This window comes from Corylus avellana, chromosome ca6, assembly GCF_901000735.1.
Source record: "Corylus avellana chromosome ca6, CavTom2PMs-1.0".
NCBI classification, from domain to species: domain Eukaryota; kingdom Viridiplantae; phylum Streptophyta; class Magnoliopsida; order Fagales; family Betulaceae; genus Corylus; species Corylus avellana.
In genome coordinates this window covers 18591817-18599399 of record NC_081546.1, presented here as the reverse complement: position 1 = coordinate 18599399, position 7583 = coordinate 18591817, and positions in this window count along the sequence as shown.

Sequence of the window (7583 nt, the reverse complement as noted above, 5' to 3'; positions counted from 1 at the left end):
CCCGGTTACCCGGTTATAACCGGGTGCCAAAAACCGAAACCAGAACCGGGGTACCCAGTTACTGGTTTTTTCCAACCTATTTCAAAATCGGTTCTCCGATTCCCCGGTTTCCTAGTTTTTCGGTTCTGATTCCGGTTTCCCTGTATTTTTTGACACCCCTAACTTTACCAATTAAAAAATTGCTTTACTCCTATTCGATTCTATTGCGTTTCCCTCAAAGTCACATAATTAGACATTCGGCCATGTCTAGTGGTCTGTATGTGGAAGCAGATGCTTTGAGGTGGTCAGAGCCCTTTTCAAGGTTGTTGTAGTTGCCATTTCCCAAGTCTATTTCCCACAAATCTACTCGATCTGAAAGGTATCTACTCATTCACATTTCCTACACATCTATTCTTATGGGTTTCACACGTTCGTAGGTGGAAGAGAGTTTAATTCAGTCCATTTATGCATGGTGAAGAAATGACATTGATGGTGATGGAACCATTATTTAACCATGGTGGGTCTTTGTCTATAGAAAATTTGGAATATGTAAGAGAAGATGTCTTGAATATACCAAAGGTAGATGTAGATTTGCTTTGTTTTGGGGACATCTCCAATATAGTGCAAGACAAGTTGGGGTATCCAAACAATACTACAATGTTCTAGAAGTTTGATGAGAGGGTATTCATAGACCGACCGCAGATGTTGACATCATTGACATTGTGATGACCCGATTTGGGACCATGTATATATATATATATATATATATAGTAACCAAGTCATCACAATAACTAGTACCATATATACATCACATCACATTTCTATATACATGAACCCATATATATCATAGTTCCATAACCTAGCAGTGGAACAAAGAGGTGACATAATGTAACACCCCCAAATCTGGTATTGACCAGTTTGGTAGGGTTATTGAAAATTACCCCAGTCTAGCTAACTGATAGCTAAATGGGGAACCGTCCCTCCAAGCATCATTAAAGTTAATGCATAGGAAGGTGAAATAAATCTAAGGCGTCTAATAACCATAATGAAACATGTAATATCATCAAACACAAACATGAAGCAACTAATAGAAATAGGAACTTAAGCAAACCTGATAACAATGTGTAGATCTTTTCTTAAGCGAAGTCCGTAGTGGCAACCATGCGACTTTTTGTTTCTAGAAACAGGTTTCCTACAAGATGTAATAACTGCGTAAGTCTAACGACTTACTTAGTAAGTAAACCTCACAATTAGGTACGACATGAGCCAGTTGTTACAAAAATAAACGTACAGTTTATCAAGGATTTGAAAGAGGTGTTGTCTCTGTTAATATACCGTAAAATATTGTTTTGTTGAAATAAAATAGTGTCCTTCCAGCGGCAATTGCCTAAGTAGTTTTAATGCAAAAAACTAATTTTATAGGTCATAACTATTATATATAGTCTACTTGAGATATTACCCATTCTTAGCAGGGTTGCCGCTATCCTGAGGGACCTGTAATACAATGCTAGTGCCCCGACCATTGTACACTACCGTTTATAACACTAGCAGCCCGACCGAGTTCGACCTTGGGTGACCCACTCTGCTAATGATGTATGTCCTGTAGTGACATGGCAATTAAAGTTGAGTCGGTCACGAAATAACCATTAGATCTAAGGCCCTTACATCACATCCATACAAGTTTGACCATAGAATCAAGTTTATATAGTAAGCCCATGGCCATTATATTGCACGTATCGGTGTACTATGTCATATGATGCATCTTATCAGCCAGTTATTAAGACAATTACCAAGTTATAAAAAAATATATGCATGCTCATATCATACGCGTGCTATGGAAAGTGGTCGTAAGTGTTTACTTATCTTGTGCGTTCGCTTGAGTCCTCTGACATTGCAAATCCCTAGTATAACGAAATATGACACATTCTACGAGTAATGTACTAGGTCATGTCTAATGAAAAAGGGTCGTTAAACCCTAATACCTTACATTTGGAGCTAAGGGGCGAATGCCCAGCTCCCTAGGCGAACGCTTGGGCTCGAGAGCGAACTTTCAGCCACTGAGTTAAGCTCTCGGCCAAAAACTCCAAACTATGTTTTGAGGCTTCTATCTAAAACCAAGGGTTGATATATCTCATCCTAGACTACTAATGGACACATGCAACATATCAAACCACGTTAGTCAAGGAATCTCAAGAAATCAAAAGGGGTGTTTAAAACTTTGAAAACATTTCTTCCTCTTTTAAGAAATGGGCATATTACAAAACAAGGCCTCTTTAGAACTTAAAATACTTATGAAGAACAGTAAGAGTAACATGAAGGCTTATGAAAATGAACAAGAGGTTACCTTTAGAAGATGGCAAGGCACCAAGGTCTCCTCCTTCTCTCTCCAAAGCACTCCTCACACTAGTATTAGGGTTTCTGAAGATAGTGGAGGTTGAGGGTCGAAGGATGCAGTTTATATAGGGGCTTAGGACGTGCCTTGCTCTAAAAAGGTTCAGAATGAGTTAAAATTTCTTTTCAGAGTTGTCAGAGAATGTTCGGGTACTATTTGAGCGAACGTTCGGGTACTATTATATATTGAGCACAAGGGTTCAAGTGTAGGTTCTAGGGTATTTCCCACTGGCACAAAGACTAGTCAACGAACGCTCATAGTGGTCCCTTTAGCGTACGTTTGCACTATAGGTCAGGTGTGTACATTTGGATGGTCCACTTGCGTACATTCGGTCACTGAGGGATGGTTTTGGGTTTTGTTTTAAAAAGGCTTAAGGGGTTGGGCTACTAATAAAGGGTTTTGACTTTTGATATTTTGGTTTATAAAACCTTGTTTTATGAAACTATTAATTGTTTTTGTAGTAAATCATTCATCTTTAAAAACAGGTGTTTTTGTCGGGGTATTACTCATAAACATCTATATTTTTAAAGATTATACATTGTTTCTTTTCCATACAACAAAATAGCTATACAAAAGTGTCACAATTGACATGAGTCATATACATGATGAATGTCACTAAACATAACAAAATGATGTAATACAAAAGTTAGACTTACCCATAAGTCTAACAAAAAACACATTCGACATCACATGGCCTCAATTATAGTAGCCCAATTAAGTATGCGGCTATTGGATCCTCATCAGCACCCTAATCACATGCAACCACGACGTTATTTATGCGATCGTGGAGTTACCACGTTCACACAAACAGATACATGAGTCCCTGGTCTCAGCAAGTATATAAATTACTGATTTTTCACAGCGAGCAAACTTTTCCAGTTTCTACTATAACTTTACATTTTACAATTACAATTGTAGCTGGTCGAAACATTGCATTTAAAAGCATTTTATAACTGATGAAGTAAACACCGTTGATATGGAAACCTTGAAATATACTAGTTAGTTGTGAATACGTGCACAATCCAATCTCCCACTTGGAAATATACACATTTAAATCCATCTAAGTCACACACACGCGCGCGCGCGCGCGCACACACACACACACACACACACACACATATATATATATATATATATATATATATATATATATACATCATATAACTCAGCTATACGCATATACAAGATTAACTGTAACAATATACAAATGTTCTATGTCCCATCCAAAAACATATACATACTGATATGTCTAGCATGAAATCCCTCATAAATCTTATCATAAAACATCATCATAAATTACTATGGCATGCATGCTTCCATTTACTCATTTCATTTCCATTCACATGTAACATCATTGACGCATATAGATGGACTAGCCTTGATCCATACATGCTAATTGCCTTGACCCATACAGGCTATTATCCTTTAATCCATCATTAAAATTGTGCAATCATACAAGTGTTCGCGCGTAGTGATGCCGCAAAACCATCTTTCCTTAACTTTCATGTATATGCAACTGTTTTAATGTAAAATCTTAAAGCAAAACATTTATCATATTTCAATACTTGTAAAATTCATAGCAATTACTCATAAAGCATCGATCAAATCATATCACAACACAATTCCAACCATCAAAACTACTTGTGAATAGCATATCATTATAATATATCATCGGCTCAAATTAATTAAATGATCATATCATACATGAAAAACCTTAAAAATCCATTATTTTTCTTAGTAGGTAAAATCCGCTGGAGTCATGAAGATCCTTCAGCCGGTGTCTGCCCTAGTGTCTCCCACCACCGTTCACCGATGTCATCAGTCAGCTGACAACCACTATCTCCCACTGTCGACGGTGTATCCAGCCACTATCTCCGGCAAATATCGCCTTCCACTATCCCCTATTCCCGACAACAATCGTTTTTTTCCTAACATCAATCTTCGTCATCACCCAAAAAAGATTGCCCTTTAAGTTGAATGAGAGTGCTGACTTTAGTAGAATATGACTTGACCTTTGGAAAGTAGCATGCTGACTTTGATAGAATATGACTTGCCTCGTGAAAGTTGAGCATTCCGGAAACTACTCTCCACGGTCCACCATTCTGAAAAAGCTAGAAATATTATCAACAAAATCGTTGTAGGTATTATTCTCTTTCAATTATCTTAATTCAAATATTGAAAGACTATTATGTTTATTTTGTTTCATTAACACCCTAAAAAAGGAAAAAAAATAAAAATAAAAATCTACATCCAAGAAAACGGTGCTTCTATGCGTTTCCATAAAGATATATGTACTACAACTACCTATCGATCCCTATTAAATCAAGTGGAAAAACAACCAATTATTATATCGAAATAAAACTTTTCTCTCTAAGTGCTTAAAATGCAAGTATCCCATTGATGAAGAAAGTAAAGATAAATCATGACGTTGTGGGTCGCAAAGATAAATAACAAGGAAAAAATAATCATTCTTAAAACCTTTTGAGTCTATCAAGGATCTAAGGAATTTTTGTCAAAACACCAGATTAGATTTGAGGACAAAGATAGAAGAAATTCAAACTCTGAGCTTTCTTATTGAAAAACCGATAAATTATCACCAGGCCTACTCTAATCCGATATTCAAAACTCGAAATATGATCTTTTTAGTAGACCCTGGCCTACTCTAGAGCCTGAAATTTCAGGAGAAAACCTGAAATCATGAGGAAAGCAGTCCGTCCAGATAGACTTTTTGAACAATAAGGCTTTTTAGGGTTGAGACATCGTTGTCAACTTAGCAATAGACTTTTACTTACTCCACTTATTATGCTTTTATGTGTTGTATGCTTCCATGATTGCATCTCCATCGATTTGCTGTAAAGTATAAATATCATTAATTAATTAATGGGATTTCTTTTAAAAAATTAAGTGGTCCAGTTTAGCAGGTAAAACTTATAAGAGTGATCAAGCACTTGTGGTTTATCATGCATGCAGTTTATGAAGATTAAACAAGAATGCCTCCATTTTCTTGGGCGAAGAAGAAGTTTGCTCGGCTAAGGACCAAATCTGTGAGGTTACTACTACTTCGTCCAAATCGTCTGGCTCGTTCCACAACAAAGCCTCTGGTTAGCTTCCTCTCTCTCTCTCGATCTCTCTCTCTCTCTTTTTATTTTTTATTTTTTTATTTTATTTTTTAAATTTTTTATGACGGGAACCCTCAAGAAGAATAAACCCCATATCCGTGTAAGGCGCCTCCCACACGGGATGTGTCCCAAAGAATTATTTGTACCTTAGACCTAACGAGGATGTCACCAAGTTCATGGCCTTTACTGCTTGAGAGACCCTTTGGGGTGAATTTCTCTCAATTTTTCTTGTTGGATGAAACATAGATGTTCATGTTGATAAGATTTATTTGGCAGAAACATAAAAAAAAATAAAAAATAATACTAATAATAAAATGGTGAGTTCTTCTGGCATTGAAAGCAGGTTCAGGATGTGGTTTTAGCCGCTGATTTACATTGCGTCAAGTGCCAAAAGCGAGTAGCTGAAATGATCTCAAAAGTTGGTGGTAGGTAAATAAGGCCTTGTTGGAGGATTATCCTATTAAATTAATAGATATAATTTTCTCATATATATATGTCGATGCAAATTACCCAAATTACTTATACAATAGTAACAACATTAATATATTGTTCTGCATCGAAGTTTCATAATATTGAAACTAATTAATAAATTTGTGAAAATTTATTCTTCGGCAGATATGGAGTCTGTGCAGGTGAATATATTGGAGAAGAAGGTGACAATTACTCGAAAACCTTTCATTAGATGATGATCTCTCAGAAAACTATCTTGAAAGCCTGAAGGAGTGCACGGTTTTCTTTCCAGAGAGAATGAAAACACTAGGCAAATTTGTTTTCTAAGGGTGTACGTGTAAATTGAATTGAAAAGTATTAAAGCATCATGATAATAATTGGCAGTTTATCAGACATCTCAACTATGTATTTCTGAAAACTTAATAGCATTTAAGTAAGACCCTTTAATTCTCTACTGAGAGGAGAAAAAAAAGAAATGGCTACATGGGGTTATTTCAGTGTACTTATCATACAATAAGTTGTGTTTTATTTGATGTTTTTTCCATTTGATTAATATAAAACAAATGAAAAGCTATATGGAAGCTGTCTAATTTTCAGAAGAATAATTAGCAAATAGTTTCTATTCTTGGGGATAAATATTCCTTGTTTTCCTGTAAGGAATTTACTGTCCTACATTGTGGATTTGTCTGGAATGGTATCTTATATAAGTAGCCCTACGTTCATCTTTATGCTTGTGATTTTCATAAAGATGAAGAAGAAAACAAGATTTGGAATCTTAAAAAATATTGAGGTCAAATCAATTGCAAGCATCTACAAGCTAGTTTGTGTGCCGCCATGCTATAGCAACTACGATAAGTTCCTAGGAATCCCGTCCTTACAAGCGGGTTTTCAATGATGAGTTCTACTCAAAATTTATATCAAATATGCCAAGTAAAAGGCACGGGAGAACAGGTGTTATTTCGCATTCTCTTTTTTTTATTTGGAGAAGTCTATGCAAAAAGTGATGCCTTTGATCTGTTTGCACAGGAGCCTCCTAAAACAAGAAAAGGATGCTCTCTGCTGGCGCATTGTTTAAATTAATATCCAAAAACAATCAAAGGAAGTTTGCATTGGGAGAATCAGATGCTAAACTAAAGAGAAGAATTCCTATAAATGATTATTGGAACAACCAGCTCATGAGCCATGATCCTTTTTATTCTCTAAACCCTTTCCTTTTAATATCCACTACTTTTTCTGTCTTCCATTAAAAGCATTTTCATGTTCTCAAACGACGTCTCTGTAGATCAATCTCTTTCGTGTGTTTCATGAAAGAAAAGACAACCTCCAATCTTTCCCCGCAAAAGATTTGCTGTTAGTTTTCAGTTTTCCATTGCAATTCTTCTAATTTTTCCTTTAACGTGGCAGTTTTGCTGCATGGTCATGAGGATCAACATTGACTGCAATGGTTGTTACAGAAAAGTAAGGACAGCCCTTCTTACCATCCAAGGTGAAATTTTCATCACCCAATCCGTTTGTTTCAAGTAAAATGTTTTCTGTTAGCAAATGTTTTCAACGAAATCTTAAAAACATTTTTCGGCGTCTGACTCATACAAAAAATCAAGAATGGTTGGAAACTTCGGTGGAGGATTTTGGTGACTTCTGGC